This window comes from Physeter macrocephalus, chromosome 10 (assembly GCF_002837175.3).
Source record: "Physeter macrocephalus isolate SW-GA chromosome 10, ASM283717v5, whole genome shotgun sequence".
In the NCBI taxonomy this organism is placed as follows: Eukaryota; Metazoa; Chordata; class Mammalia; order Artiodactyla; family Physeteridae; genus Physeter; species Physeter macrocephalus.
Window position 1 is genome coordinate 9,349,002 of NC_041223.1, and position 16,919 is coordinate 9,365,920.

Below are 16,919 nucleotides of genomic sequence, written 5' to 3' on the forward strand. Positions count from 1 at the left end.
CAGAGTTATCAGTTGGGAGCTAAAGCAGCTCTCCAGAAAGACAATGGTTTTCCTCCGGCAGGCGGGCTGGTCTATGGAGGCTGCTGGAGGGTTGCTAAGCAACGTGGAAATCAAAACACCAGCCTGAAACAGAAGCTTGAGAGCCCAGACAAAAGCCAACTGGGCAGACATGTCAGTCCCGCTAAGAAACCTTCCTGCTCTCCCCACCACCTCTCCCTCTCCCAAAAGTCCGAGCCACGTGAAGGGTGGGTTGGGGAGTACACCCCCAAAACACGACATAAGCAGAAGCACTGTCTCCCAGCAAGGCTGTGCATACCGGCGACACCCAGCCAGAGAAAGTAAGAGGACAATGTATGGTCTCCTGAGGCCACAGCTGGAGAAGCAGCTGGATAAACTCCCCTCCCTGCACCAAGGTCAACAGTGGCTGAGGTGACCAGCCTGGAAGAGGAGGCCGGCTCCTCAGACTAGAGGGCTTGAGCGCTGGGCTGGACACTGAGCCTTTAGAGTTGAGTCTTTTTTTCCCTAAAAAGAAGGGATCCGGGGCCTTTAAAAAATACTGACACAGTGCTGACGAGGCTTCTGATGGAGCCAGGCGAGGGGGGCGGCAGCACGGGCTGGGTCAGGGCACCTGCAGGGCCTCCCACCCAACAGATAACAAGGATGAGCATCAATTACCCCATTTTCCACAGATGCGTGCAGCTATCTTTAGACATGGCGGGGAGGTAGATCCTTCAGGGCAGAGCTCACGGGCTGACCACAGACCTCACTCCTGGGCCTTCTGTCCCCCTCCCAGGCCCCCACAAGGGACTCCCCCCCCGGGGCAAGTCCCGACGTGTCACTCCCTCCTACAACAAACCCTTCAGGGTGCTTCCCTTGACTACCAACTTAGACCCAAGGCCTGGGCCGGGCGCCGGAGGCTCCACTCCCAGCTACTTTCCAAGTTTCTTCTCTAACTGACCAGCCCAGCCAGTTGCTGAGTACTGTCCCCTCTTTTCTTCCTTACTCAGGAAGAAGTACTTCCTTACTCTACCTGAGTGCCCCTCCCAGCCCTGCTACAACCCCACTGGAGTGCCTCGTCCCTCACCGAGAAGCCCTGTTTCCATGCATGTACACACACACACACACGCACACACACACACACCCTTACCTTCAGAAACCATGTCATGTGATCCATATACACCTTCTAATGCTACGTGAGGTGCAGGGAGGGAGGGGGAGAGAAGGGGAAAGTCATACCCTTTCACACTTCAATCCCATCACTCAACAAGAACGCTAGATGCCTACTGTGTGCCAGGTGCCGCTCCAGGCACTGGGGGAAGCAGCAGTGAATATGACCTGGAGGAGAAGCATCCTTCAGGAAGCAGGCGCGATCGCCTGGGTGATGCTGCGGGCAGACCTGCGCGGGATCCGGCAAGGTAGCCATCTCTGGTGACCCTGATGAAGGGCTTCAGAGTACCAAAGCCTGGCTGAAACTGTGTCACGGAGAGCGAGCAGGAGGAGGGAGAGCGGAGACGGCCCCTTCACACGGGGGAAGGGAACAGAGAAAGGAGGCGGGGGCCTGGGGTCGAGAGAGGGTGTTTCTAAACATGAACCGTCTGTGGGTGTGCCGGTGGAAATCATCCAGCTAGGAAGGGAAGGGAGGAAGGACAGGGGCACAGAGGTCACGTGCCCCGACAGAGGGAGGCGGCGCCGCCGACACAGGGCAGGCAGAGGAGGTGACGGACGGGGTTTGTCGGAGTTCCGTTTTAATTACTTTCATTCTCTCAGTGAAACAGGGAGTGAAATCATTAGCGGAGAGGAACAAGGTGTTGAAGGCCTGAGATGAGAAACAGTCATCCCGGAGGGCGGAAGAGAAACCTGGCTAGGCAAACGCAACCAGGCCACCGAACCAGCACTGGAGACCCTTAGGAAGTTGTGACAGACAGATCCGCGTGGTCGGGTTTTCCTCCAGCTGCGTCCAGCAACGTGAGGGTGCGCACGTAGTGGGGGGAGAGGGCTAACTCAGGGCCAGGGGGTTTGCCTGGCAAGTAGGAAGGAGAGAGTGGTTGAAAGAGGGGAGAGCGTGGTGCAAGAGGAATCATCAGCATGGAGGGGAACTGAAGCAGGACAAGGAGGCAAGAGAGGATGTGAGCGGAGGGAAGGAGCCGGGAAGGTTCGAGGGCCGCAGACTCAAGGTCTGAGTAGGGGTCCCGAGCGGGTTAGGAGGGCAGAAGGTAGCGGAGAGCATGCTTGATGCTGAACTTCCAGGGCGGTATAATGACTGGTGACGAGAAGGCCAGCGGCGTGAAGGGGGTTGGAAGGAAAGACTTGGCAGTGAGGAGGTGACAGCAGCTAATGGGCACGACCATAGCTAGGATGGGACAGGAGAGGTGGCGGAAGAGCTGGGCGAGCCAGGAGCCCAGCCCTCCACGAACGGGAGCGGCCGAGAGGCAGGCGGTCTTCCAGGGAGGGATAGGGACCTGCGGGGGAGCAGCGTTGAGGAGCACAGACGATGACCCCGCCTCCGGCAAGGCCGCCGGGATTGGGGGAATGCGCGAAGGTGAGGTCGGGACCCAGTTCCAGGAGGCCGGGGTGAGAGTAGATCAGTCTCCCCAAGGTCGATTACTACTCTCTATTTTAATCCAGAATCCAGACAACAGTCGATAATTCATTTCCTAGGCTTCTCTGATTAAAAAAATTTTTTGTTTGGTCAGATTCATTAGGGATCGATCTGACAGAGCAGTTTGTTCACCTGTGTTAGATACTCAGAAACTGTCACAGCGCTGCAGCCACGCTCTTTGGGGGACCTCTGACCTCTGACAAACTCGGGAGCACACAGGTCCGGGGAAGATGAGGGAAGCTCAACTCAGCGCAGACACGTTATTATCGCTTTATTACCGACACCCCACATATAGGTAATATCTGGGGGCGTAGTTTGTGACAGGCGTGGCCTCTTTCTCCATATACGTCTATTAACTAAACACACCTGCTTACTCACAGAGGCCCCACCCAGCATCAACGGGAAACGGTCACAGTTTTTTTGTTTTTTTTAACAAAAGGGCGGAAGAAACCTTCTCAAATGAACCTAGTTACACTGTTTTGTTGATTTGGAAACTGTCTCCTCCAAATTACCCTCCAGCCAAAGGCTTTCTGTATCTGGAATTAGCTCTAGTCTCGAAAACAGAGGAGCCTGTGGCTGGCTCAGAACCCGGCCTTAGAATCTTCATCCCTTCACAGCAGGGATGTGTACCCTAGGATGTGTCCCCAAGTGTACCCTAGGGACACTGGTCACCGTCAGGCGTTGGTGTATGTTCTGTGAACTAAGGTCAAAGGTGTTTGGGGAAGGCAGGGATGTCTCAGTAGGTGGATTTACTGCAGGGCCTGGCCATCGTTCATATGCTAACTCATGCTGGACTTCTCCAAGGGGTCACCGTGTCCAGACTCCCCCAGTCATTTGCCACAAAATCCTTTCGTTTGGGGAGCCCCTCTCTGGGGAAGTTTGCCTTTACAGAACGCCTCTGAAGCCTGTCCCACACTCCTTCCAGGGGACCAATTCTGTCCTCCACAACCCTGGCTTTTTTTGACAGGTGCCATACCTCTCACCAGCCCCAACCTCTGGCCATGGTGGCCCTGTCCTACTAACTGCCACTCCTGGCCCTGCCACAGCTGTTGTTCATGTCCCAAGCACCTGAGCCCTGCCCTGACGTTCCCAGCACTGAGCTGGGCTGGAACCTGGGCAGGTGTGTCCCCAGAGGACAAGTTAAATCTGGGCTTGTCTGGGAGCCCACGGGGCTGACAACAGGCAGGGGTTGTTAAGCCCACTTGGGCTTAACAAAACCTTTTTCTGACTCTCCAGCTCTGGTTTCCTGGGAACTCCATAAAGGTAAAACATAAACTACGTCACTAGATAACACTGCTTATGGTCAAAATGAACTTCATGAATGAGGAAGCCCCAATGGGGACACCAGGCTTGGGGCTTCCTTAAGTGTGACAACTTTTGTAGCTGAGCATGCCCCTTTGTGAACCCCGGAAACTATACCTATGGGGGTTTCATAAGGGATCCTAGCTCCTGCAGGCACAAGGCTGTAAGCTGGCGAGAAGCTAGCTAGCGACAGGAAGCCGTGTGAACAGTCACCTGCATGAACTGCGGCAAAGACCGCTCACTCCCTGGAAGAGGAACCGCCTGGCACTGACCTGTGGGGCAGGCCCTTCTCCTTCCTGACCAGACAGCCAAGGGGGACCTGCTCTGAAATATCTGGCTGAACAAAGGAAGTGCCAAGTTGCACAAACACCCTTTACTGAGCATCCACCTCTTCCCCCAATGATTTAAATTGTTACCTTAATAATAAACTACATTACTCTATATACATGAGTCTGTTTTGAGCCCTCTCCTCTAATCTATTGATTTTTGCCTATTAAATCACTGTTAAGGCTTTATAGTATGATTTACTGTCTAGTAGATCAAAACTGTCCTGATCTTTTTCAAAATCTTCTTGGCTATTTTGGCCATTTCTTCATCATCTGGCAGTGTTTCCTGAGCCTCTCCTCACGTCAGACAGTGTTGAGAACACCCCCCCCCCGTATTAGTTTCTTGGGGCTGCCGAACAAAATACCACAAGCTGGAGAATTAAAGCAACTTGCACTTGATTAATCAACTGCAAAATCCAGCTGTGGGCAGGGCCAGGCTCCCTCCGGAGGCTCCAGGGAGGATCCTTCCTGCCTGTTCGCGCTTCTGGGAGCCCCAGGCACTCCTTGGCTGGTGGAAGCATCACTTCCATCTCCGCCTGTCTTCATGTGGCCATCTCCCCTCTGTGTGTGTGTGTCTTCACATGACATTCTCCCCTCTGTAAGTACCTGTCTCTGTGTCTCCTCTTCTTACAAGGACACCAGTCCTACAGGATTAAGGGCCCACCCTACTTCAGGATGACCTCATCTTAATTCACACCTTAATTATGGCAACAAAGACCCTATTTCCAAGTAAGGTGACATTCAGTTAGAGGGGTTAGGACTTGAACATATCTTTTTGGGGCAGACAGTGCAACCTACAACATCCTGCTCCCAAGGAGCTGGCATGCTCAAGACCCAACAGATGTTGCAAGCAAATAAATAAGGTAATTTCAGTGACACGTGCTATAGAGACAAGAAAACAGGTGAGGGAACAGAGACAGTTGAGGCATGGAGGCCATGGGCTGGTTTGGCTAAGGGGGGTCAGGAACGTCTCGCCAAAGTCACCGAGTTAGGCCTCAACGAGGACAAGGTGGCTACGCAGAGGTCTGGGAAGAGCACTGCAGGCAGGGGGCACAGCCAGTGCAGAGACGCTGAGGCAGGAACCGGTCAGGGCCACTCAAGAAGAGTGAGCCCGGGAAATGGGGGAAGACAGGCTGGAGAAAGAGGTGGGGCAAGGACACAGGCCGTGCAGGCTCGGTCAGGCCGCTGTCTGGGGTCAAGGGGATGGCCCGGGAGTGGCAGCCAAGAGGCCACTTAGGAGGTGGCGTGTGGTCCAAGGGAGAGAAGTAGTGGCCGGACTAGTGCCGTAGCAACTGCAACAGGGGAACCTGTGGATTCAGACATATTTTGGAGGTAGAGTGGTCTGGACGTCCTGGTGGATTGGACGGAATTGAGGAGAAGATAGGGATCTGGATGACTCACAGGTTCTGTCCGGAGCAACAGGCCCACCCACGGGGGGCTGCCATTACTCAAAACGGGAGGATTAAGATGAGCAGAAGTTTAAGTGGGGGAGGGGGAGTCCCAGATATACTTTAAAGTCAGCCTGTGACATTTTATATCAAACTCCCATGGGGGCTTCCCTGGTGGCACAGTGGTTAAGAATCCACCTGCCAATGCAGGGGACGTGGGTTCAATCCCTGGTCCGGGAAGATCCCACATGCCGTGGAGCAACTAAGCTCACGCACCACAACTACTGAGCCTGCACTCTAGAGCTCACGAGCCACAACTACTGAGCCCACATGCCACAACTATTGAGCCTGTGCCCTAGAGCCCGCGAGCCACAACTACTGAGCCCACGTGCCACAACTACTGAGCCTGTGCTCTAGAGCCCATAAGCCACGACTGCTGAGCCTACGTGCCACAACTACTGAGCCCACGTGCCACAACTACTGAAGCCTGTGACTGAGCCCACATGCCACAACTATCGCGCCTGTGCCCTAGAGCCCGCGAGCCACAACTACTGAGCCCACGTGCCACAACTACTGAGCCTGTGCTCTAGAGCCCATAAGCCACGACTGCTGAGCCTACGTGCCACAACTACTGAGCCCACGTGCCACAACTACTGAAGCCTGTGCGCCTAGAGCCCATGCTCCGCAACGAGAAGCCACTGCAATGAGAAGCCCGCGCACCACAACGAAGAGTAGCCCCCGCTCACCACAACTAGAGAAAGCCCGCGTGCAGCAACAAAGACCCAACGCAGCCAAAAAGAAAATAAATAAATCCTGTTGATTGCATTTTACTCATAGGTATTCGCATTTACAGATTTATTGAGAACATTTTTACAATGCTGATGTTCCTTTCCCAAGAATATGCTGTACCTTTCCACTTATTCAGTGCGTCCATAAAGTTTTATAGCTTTACATATTTTATTATGTTTATTCCCAGAAACTGTTGTTACTGCAAGTGGAATCTGTTTTTCCTATTACATACTCTAATTGACTAATGACTATGGGAAAACTACCGATTTTCATCTGTTGAGCTTGAAAAGCAGCCAGTTTATTAATTAACTACGTCTAATGAACCATCACCTGCCTATCACCCAGCTCCAACAGGCATCAACATTTTCCCAACCTTATTTCACCTGTTGTGTCCCCACTGTGTGTGTCCACGTGAGTCCATCAGTCTGTCTCCTGGAGGGCTGCCACACAAGTGCCAGACATGATATCGCTGCACCCACAGAGACTTCAGGGACTGTCTCCTGGATTTCCTAAGTGTACAATCTTATCATCCGCACCCAAAGACCTAGAGTGTTCAGGAGAGGGGAAGACAGAAGCCACAAATGTGACAACTTTCCTGCAAGACCCAGGAGAAACGTAGGGACCAAACTGAAGTCACAAAGTTCATCCTCTACAGCTCGCAAACTTTCCTCACAGGATCGCTCCTCAAGTTTTCGTTCCGGGTCTATTTTCTCTTGTAAGACAAAATTCTAATGAGCTCTCAGTAACCTAATTTTCCTAACAGCAAACTGACCCAGAAACCTAAAGGGGGAGCACTGCTGAAGTCAGACACACACCCAGAAACCCCTGAAGTCTGGAGCCATCCGTGTGCAGGCAGTGGTATTTCATTACAATTTCTCACTCCATATATGTGTCTTAGGTCATTTGTTCCAGTTCTGTGGCTGGACTAAAATTTTATCACTACCACACGAGTTAGGAAAGGCCATGACCTGTCCACCTTTTCCAGGGCAGTCTCCAGCTGGTAGGGTGCCTTTCTGTGAATTAGCAAAAAGCGTCCCCTCTGGACAGATTCAGACCCACAGTCGCAGCTTGGAAAGCGGGGGAGCTTGGGAGGGAACAGGAGTTCAGCCCGCCTCTCCCAGCCCTCCCACCCCGCCACCTCACCCCAGAAGCTGGCACGGAGGCCTGGACCTTCCCCTGTGTTCCCATTCCAGACTCCTGGGGTCTTTGCAAATGTCAATATTCTTTTTTTTTTTTTTTTTTTTTTTGTGCGGTACGCGGGCCTCTCACTGTTGTGGCCTCTCCCATTGCGGAGCTCCTGGGGTCTTTGCAAATGTCAATATTCTTTTTTTTTTTTTTTTTTTTTTTTGTGCGGTACGCGGGCCTCTCACTGTCGTGGCCTCTCCCATTGCGGAGCACAGGCTCTGGACGCGCAGGCTCAGCGGCCATGGCTCACGGACCCAGCCGCATGTGGGATCTTCCCGGATCAGGGCACGAACCCGTGTCCCCTGCATCGGCAGGCGGACTCTCAATCACTGTGCCACCAGGGAAGCCCAAATGTCAATATTCTTATGGACACCATACCTCTTTCCCTGTCAACAAACAGCAAAGCTTAAAGAATAAAAGCAATAAAGTTCTGTTACTTCTGGTTAAAATCAGTTTATAGGATCAGACGAAATCTCTGTGTCCTCACTCCAAGCACTGTGTCTGGAGAAAGCAGAAAGTAGCCCTTAGAAATGGGAAGTATAAGATTCTCTTTGTCCACTCCAGAGACCTACAGTTTCAACATGGAATTCCATTCCTGCAGCTCTACCGCTGGCCCTCTTGTGTTACCCCAACAGGTGTGCTCTGACCATGGCTCTTGCTGCCTCGTCCAGCAGCATAGGGTCCTGGTCCACAGGCTCCTCCCCTCCTGGTCCACAGGCTCCTCCTCCCTGGTCCACGGGGTCCTCCCCTCCTAGTGGTCCCAGTGAAAAGAGAAGCAGGTGCCACTAGGCAGATGGACATTGTTATAAGGGCCTGGCTCAGGCCTGGGTGGGTGACAAGTTATTTCCAGCCCTCGTTTTCCAATATTCCTTTCTCTAGCCACACCATTTAAATAAAAACAAACAAGTCCACTGTTGAAACAGGCCGTGAGGTGAGTGTCACTGTTCTGTTAAGCCGGAGCATGTGCACCGCTGCTGCAATTGATGGCCTTCCGTCACTCCTCTCCGCCAGCAGGATCCAGCTCAGCTCTGCCTGACCTCAGCTCTGCTTGGTTGGGAAGCAGAGCGGCAGAGGACTATCTCTGCTTAAAGTTTTTCCAACATACAGTATTTATCAGCCACGGAAAAGATTCATGGTGAAGCTAAGTCCATGCAACGTACAGGCAATAAACACAGACAAACAAGCCCGCCCATCCCCAGATATACAACTTGCCCCACTCCAGTCCAGAAGGTTAAAAAAAAGTTACTCAATGTGAGGAAAGGTATGATTTTCAGAATGCCAGTGGATATTAATAAGAATCTGCTAAAAGAGATACTCAGCGCAGTTCAGTTTAATAAATACCGTATGTTCCTAATTTAAGCTTAAATTGTCATGGCTTAAAATTTTTTTTTGCTGGTTAATTAATAAGAATCTGCTAAAAGAGATACTCAATTAGTGCAGTTCAGTTTAATAAATACCGTATGTTCCTAATTTAAGCTTAAATTGTCATGGCTTAAAATTTTTTTTTGCTGGTTACAGGAAAGGGGCAGAATCAAGAGAGAGAATTTCATGCATTTTAATTAATTCATAAGTCTCCAATAAAAAATGTATAGCATCAGGTTCCTAGGTTTAGCTCAGGCTTAGATCTGAGCCATCTTAGATTTTACTTTGCCAGGTCATTTCTCCTAAGATTCAAATTTCTGGGTAGTTTATAATTTTAACTAGGTGTGTAAAGTAGGGGTGTTGCTTATTTGCTTATGCTTAGTGTTTAACTTTTTGTTTTGTTTTGTTTTTTTAAAGACACATGGCATCTGAGAGGAGGGAAGCCAAACTAGGTTGTCATGCATTTGTTTTCAGATTAGGATTCTGAGGCCTGGGGGAACTAACTCAATTCCGCCAGATAGGAATAGCTTAAGGAGTCAGAGTTAGAATTCAGGTCTTCTCTCTCCTGCCAAGAGGCAGGAAAGGGAACAGATGAAGGGTTTGGAGGACTTATCACTAGAACATTCCAGGGTCAGACCTGAGGAAAGGAGTTTGCTTCTTCTGAGTAGAGATGATTACCGCCTGTCGGGAATGTCAGTACAAGTTGAATACAAAAAGGCAGCCGGCCAGCAGAGACAAGCTGTACGTTGTGCTCACCTTAAATCTGGCCATTTTCCTAGCTCTTGATGGGTGACCGGACCATCCCAGTCCTCCGCCGGGTCTGAGCCTCCGTCCGGAACACCCTGCCCTCTCCCTACCCCACCCCCAAATCCCACATCAGCACGTAAGTGGGAGAGCATTTGGTGGCCCAAGTTCTGCTCCACGGGACCTCACGGTGCTTTAAAGGCACAGGAAAAGTCCACCTTCCTTTTCTTACCACCTGTTTTGCCCTGAGCATCACCTCAGACCTTGTCAAAGGGCAGAAGTGGTGGAAGATGATGCCCTGTTCTCGGGGAGGATATGGTTTCAGTGAAACACACAAGAGTCGGAGAGTAGAGGACAAGGGTCCAGCAGGTGGGGTGGGGGGGCGGCCCCATCACGCCCCAGCAGCCTGGGGAGGGGCGGAGGAGGGGCGGAAATGGGCACAGAGGCAGGAACAGAATTAAGTACCAGCTCCCGTGATGTTACAGAAGGCTCTCCGGGAGAGTCCCATATCCTCAAAAAACTGCCTTAAAATTAAGTTCAGACTTCCGCATTTGTACTTCGGAATTGCTCCCGTGAACTGGGCCACCAGAAGGAGCTGCTCTGCCCGCCCTCCACAGCTAATATGCTCAGAGCGAATCCCCCCACCCGGAGGCATTTTCTGAACCAAGAAGCTATATAAGCAAATGGCAACCCTCCGGCTTCATATGCCCCGAGTTCAGACTGCTGCCCCCCAGCACCCGGCCAGATGCATCCAGCCTTCCTGGACGGGGCCCTGTGCTCCACAACAGGTGCCCAGTGCTCACCTTGGGTGCAAAGCAGTCTATCCACCCACGTGGCAGAGCCATCCTCAGGGCCCCAGAACAGAGGACAGGAAGATACAGGACAGGAGGACAGGAAGTGGACAGGGCACCCAGCACACTCACCCAGGAACCTTTCCCCACTCAAAATCGAGGAGAGGTTCAGGACGACACCAACGTGTTATCAGTTTGACTGTCCTCACGTTGAGATGCATGTCCCTGGGGAGCCTGGGGTCCACTGCCACCTCTACACCGAGAAACCCGGCACTTCCTTCAGAGCCTTGAGTCCTAACCAGGCTCTGTTCCAGGTGTCGGGACATCCACTCAGAAGGACAAGACCCGGCACAAGCCTCAGCTCTGCTAGAACACAGGACTGAAGCCCACACATTTCTCGTGAAGATCTCCCCTCTGTAATATCACATGCACTGCTCAGAGAGTGGGTGACTGCTTCCCCAAGCCTGAACGCCCCTCTATAAAAGAGTGTCAGATGGAAAGCCCGTCGCAGTCGGGATGCTACGTGATGCTTTACACTCACCAGCAGCCCTCTCTTCACTGACTACACGTGTGTTTTGAAACCCAAGATAAGCAGAGAGACAACAGGACACTGCTAGTGTTTTTCATACACACATTGAAATTTCTTTTTTTCTAAGCATGGGATTTTAGCAAACATACTGCGCTCTGGAGCCTCCTGGGCTTGTTCAAATCACAGCTCGGCCACTAACTAGAAACAGAACCTCATGCAAGTTCTTACACTTCCCTGTGCCTCAGTTTCTCCAAGTGTAAACGGAGATTATTAGGACCTACCTCTTTGTGAGGACGGAATAAGTCAATACATATGAACCACAAACAGCGCCTGGAACATGGTAAGCACTCCGTAAGCGTTAGCTATTATTATCAAGTGAACTTTGGTTCACTTGACCAGCTGAAAATTCAAAACACTTTGCAATACATATCCTTGAAGCAAAATGAGTTCATGTGTGTATTTCCTGAGATAGTCTACCCATAGAATACTGGATCAAGGACGGGCACGTTTTTAAGGGTTTCATTAAACTGTCCTCAATAATGACTTACATTTACACAACAGGGTCCCAGGTCTCCTTCCAGCAAGTCCTTGAAACAGGAAATGCCTGTGACTGGGCTGTTTTGTGTTGACTTTCGCAGAGAATCCGCCATCTAGCAAAGCTCCCCCTGTAACTGCAGCGTGGAGATGCCAGCACAGCGCTAGGGCCTCGCTTTCAAGCCCTCAGCTTACTTGGGTGCAGGCACATTTGCCAGCCTGATTTGATTTTCCCCTGGAGATGGGCTGGCCACCACACACACCCTAATAATAGGGACCCCAATCTAATTCCCAGGTCTGAGCCTGGGGCAGTTTGCCTTAAAGCCCCTTGGGCTTTAAGGACACTTTGAGTGGGGAAAAAAACATCATCCTCAGGTGAAAAGGTGACACCGTCCATCAACAGAAGCTGAGCAGCCACAAATCACAAAGGGGTGCCTGGGTGCCCAAGGAACGCCCCAGAGTAAGACCTAGGCACACCTGGCCTGACACCTACAGGGTCTGAGCCAGGTGCCATCGGAGCCCTGCACCCCCTGTGTGGAACTATTTGTAAGGTTTCAATCAAGCTCACAAACTGTTCAGTAAAATACATTTTATCCTTTTGGCTTGAGAAGGACACTCCCGGGACTAACTGGAAGGCCAGGTCCAGGATGTGCCCAGTAGGGAGAGCCGTCCCCAGCCTGGCCCCCTTTTCTTTCCACCGACCCCAGCCCCCTCTGGGCTTCATACCACCTTGTAGGGGCCTCGTGCACACACCTGAGGACACCCCAGCAAGTGTGTGTCCACTTCCACTCACACCCTGCACCCTTGCTACACCCCTCCTCCAGACCTGGGTAGACACACCCACTGCACAGTCTGTCGGGGGCCCTGGGAGGAGGCCAGAGCAGGCTGGATGCAGGCTGGGCACCACTTATGCAGGAGACTCCAGGATCCTATGTACCTGGACTGTGGTCCAGAGGTGGTCAGGGAGAGGGCCACAAACAGCAGGGGACACGGCCCCTTGGCCCGACTCCTCACTCTGGTGAGAGGCACAGGGCAAGGCCCCCTCTTGCCGTGGTCTAGGGGCAGTGCCTCCACTGGGTCCAGACCATCTCCTTCGAGCCCATCAGTGCTGTCCCAAGAAGGGGGACACCCGGCTCTTCCAGGCTGTGGTTTACTCTTCCCGTGTGATCACTTCACTCTTAAAAATGTATCTTGGCCAGAATCTCAGAATCAATTCACACCACCATTTCTATTGTTGGTCACATTTCAATCCATCAAGTAAATTTGAACTTACACACATACAAATGCAAGTCAGGAAGAAAAAAAAAAAAAAAAAAGCCAAGCCAAATTAATTAAAACCTTGCTGGCAATAAACCAACTAAATTTTAGGAAATTTATTTTTCATATAAAATACAGGGACGGGTGACATAGAATTGAACTGTACTGATTACCATCCACGGTGAGTGACAGGTACAGCAGATTCATTTTTCCTTCCACTTTTGTGTACATCTGAAAATTTTCACAATTAAAGGTTAAAGGAAAAGTCTTGGAGCCACGCAGTCCAAAAAAGGAGCCTGGCGAGATCTGATATAACATTCCTCCTGGTGAGTTACAAAAAAAGCCAGGCAGAAGCACACTAACTCAGTTTGCCATCTTGTCAATATTACGAGGAGCAAACCTACAATTGGGAAAGGCCTCTTCATGAGCCACGGACACAACAGGCCGCTGCGACCTGGGGTCACCACCCAGGTTACCCAAGGCCGGAGCCCAAAGTCCCCAGCAGTCCCTGCGCTTCAGTCTTTACCCAGGAGGATTCATTTGACTCTCTCAGATGCCCTTAGGCAGGTCAAACTTCAAGTCACTGACCAAATAAACCCAGGCCACGAAGCCTGACAAAGTGGCCATGGCGGCAGTTGATACAGCGCCTTGCTCGGCTCCATGGCCACGCCTCCAAGTCAAACAAAACTTGACACTGTGGCCTCTCCCACAGCAGCCGGGAGAACCCGGCCCGTGTTTACACAGGACCTCTTCCCCCAGAAGCTCAAGGTAATTTTGGGACACTCACTAATTAGCTTCATTACGTCTCACGGCGCCTCCTGCCCACCCGGCTCCCTGCTCCACAGCACGCATGGCTCGGGGTGGGAGAGGCAGGGCTGCACGACCCACACCCACGTGTAAACACGCGCAGTTGCAGACCACCCTTCCTGGGGGGCTGTCTGGAGAACACTGAACTCTGGAGCATTGCTGCTGGCTCTAAAAATGGACGAAATTCATGAACAATAGGCACAGTTCCCTTCATCTGGTCTGCACGACGTCTAAAAGTGACAAAGAGAGAGAAGACAGCAAGCGCTTTTTGTCCCAGTACGCAAATAAGAGAACATCTGTATGTTAACTGTGGACGGCAGACCCAGGGGAACTGTTACAGGCTCTGGCTTTGTATCTATACTTGAGATGCCTCCTACTGTTGAATCAGGTCATCGAGAAGACTTTAGAAAAACCTTTGAAATTGGTGCCAACCTGTTTGGCTTTTCTGCCTCTGGAATTCCTGTTCCCGCTGATCCACATTAAAGCTAGATTCTCAACCTAATTCTTTTAGAAGCTGGAACTTCGAAGTATCCCTCCAGCAAACCTCCTGCTGGCAGGCTAGGTGGCCACCTAAGTCACGTTGGAATAGGACTAACCTAGAAATCGGCCAATCAATGATCATCAGTTTTTCCTAAACTCACCACCCAACTCAAGCCCCTATCTCAGCACTGCCTGAAAACACCAAGCAAAGGTGAGCCCCTTTCAATGGGAAGCCTTTGCAAGTTATGATCCTTATGGGTTGAAACGTGCCTTGAAGAGCTGTGCTTATGCCTGTTGGGTCTACCTAGCTCTCTGCCAGTCCCCGTAAAAGCAGCAGCGTGCACTGGCCGCAGAGCTGCGCAGAATTTAGGACCACTCAGGGGCCAGGGAGAAACCACTGCCCTCGACAGTGGGAATAAACCCTCGACTTAAGTCTGCTTGATCTCTCATTCCTCACTGGGGAGACCCATCACAGGAAACCACAGCTGATGTGAAGAGTAAGCTGCCCCCAACCTTGAACTTCATGGAATGGCCAGGGTTCCACTGCCAGCTTTGCCGGCTGCCACAGGTGCACTGCCCCTCGCAAAAGCAGAGACTGCAACCTTCTGGGGGGATAAAAAAATGAAAGCACTCTTAACCTTATCCAGAAAAGGAAAGCAAAAAGCTAGACCTTTAGAACACAGATGGGAATTTCAAGTTCAGAGCCGGTCTATCCAACTGTGAAGTGTTTAGAATACTCTAAAAGTCTTTCTAGTAACAGAAGGCTTCTACAATCCTTCTCTGGACCAGCAACATCACCAAATGCTACAGCTGCCTTTTAAAAAGTTTCACTTGAAGAGACCTATGTTTCGGGGTGCGCGAGGAGAGGGGATTCAGAGTACCGCCTAAACGAGCTCCAGAGACGGGCGCGAGCCGCGGCTATCAGCGCGGACCTCAGAGACGGGCATGAGACGCTAAGGCTGCTGCTTCTCCACCATGAAGCCTGTGTTTAAGCACAGGTCACTCTCCACACCTCCCCTCCCGGGAGCCTGTGCAGCCCGCCACTGCCAGGGTCCCACGATCCAGGGAAAACTTCCCCGGGAGAACACACGGCACACCTCAGGCTGGTGCGCCGTGCAGGCTCACCCCGCATCCGTACCCCTCCCTCCCCGCCCCGGCCTGAGTGAGCCAGAGCCCCCTAATCAGCTGCTCCTTTAACCACGCCCTGTCTGAGCCAAGAAGAGACGCCCTCAGGTGACCTACACGCAGAGGCGGGTCCAAATCCAAAGCTGAACCCCAGGAGCTGTGCAAACAAAGAAGAGAAAGGGAAATCTCTCCCAGCAGCCTCAGGAGCAGCGGATTAAATCTCCACAATCAACTTGATGGACCCTGCATCTCTGGTATACCTGAATAGACAACAAATCATGCCAAATTGAGGTGGTGGACTTTGGGAGCAACTGTAGACTTAGGGTTTGCTTTCTGCATCTAATTTGTTTCTGGTTTTATGTTTATCGTAGTTTAGTATTTAGAGTTTATTATCATTGGTAGATTTGTTTATTGATTTGGTTGCTCTCTTCCTTTTTTAAAAAAAATATATATTTTTTTTTCCTTTTTCTCTTTTTGTGAGTGTGTATGTGTATGCTGTGGATCTGTTTTTTGGTTTGGTTGCTCTTCTTTCTTTCTTTCTTTCTTTCTTTCTTTCTTTTTAAATTACTATAAAATTTTTTAATTTTTAATAATTTTTTAAATAGTTTAATAACTTTATTTATTTATTTTCTTTTTTGTTTTCTCCCTTTTCTTCTGAGCCATGTGGCTGACAGGGTCTTGGTGCTCCAGCCAGGTGTCAGGCCTGTGCCTCTGAGGCAGGGGAGCCAAGTTCAGGACACTGGTCCACCAGAGACCTCCCGGCTCCACATAATATCAAATGGTGGAAGCTCTCCAGAGATCTCCATCTCAATGCTAAGACCTAGCTCCACTCAATGACCAGCAAGCTACAGTGCTGGACACCCTATGCCAAACAACTAGCAAGACAGGAACACAACCCCACCCATTAGCAGAGAGGCTGCCTAAACAGAATGAAGAAAATACAAGAAACGTTTAACAAGGACCTAGAAGAACTAAAGACCAAACAAACAATAATGAACAACACAATAAATGGGACTTAAAATTCTCTAGAAGGAATCAATAGCAGAATAACTGAGGCAGAAGAACGGATAAGTGACGTGGAAGATAAAACAGTGGAAATAACTAACACAGAGCAGAATAAAGAAAAAAGAATGAAAAGAATTGAGGACAGTCTCAGAGACCTCTGGGACAACATCAAATGCACCAACATTCGAATTATAGGGGTCCCAGAAGAAGAAGAGAAAAAGAAAGGGATTGAGAAAATATTTGAAGAGATTACAGTTGAAAACCTCCCTAATATGGGAAAGGAAATAGTCAATCAAGTACAGGAAGAACAGAGAGTCCCATACAGGATAAATCCAAGGAGAAACACACCAAGATACATATTAATCAAACAGTCAAAAATTAAATAAAAAGAAAAAATATTAAAAGCATCAAGGGAAACAAAAGCAAATAACACATAAGGGAATCCCCATAAGGTTAATAGCTGATCTTTCAGCAGAAACTCTGCAAGCCAGAAGGGAGTGGCAGACATATTTAAAGTGATGAAAGAGAAAAACCTACAACAAAGATTACTCTACCCAGCAAGGATATCATTCAGATTTGATGGAGAAATTAAAATCTCTACAGACAAGCAAAAGCTAAGAGAATTCAGCAGCACCAAACCAGCTTTACAACAAATGCTAAAGGAACTTTTCTAGGCAGGAAACACAAGTGAAGGAA

General features: G+C 50.4%; 1 protein-coding gene across 1 annotated transcript in view; it reads right to left on the bottom strand.

Annotated features, from left to right (window-relative positions):
• The window catches only part of SYNJ2 (synaptojanin 2), a 75,005-nt gene that overhangs the window by 51,764 nt on the left and 6,322 nt on the right, over positions 1-16,919 (bottom strand). The gene's annotated exons all lie outside the window — the stretch shown is intronic.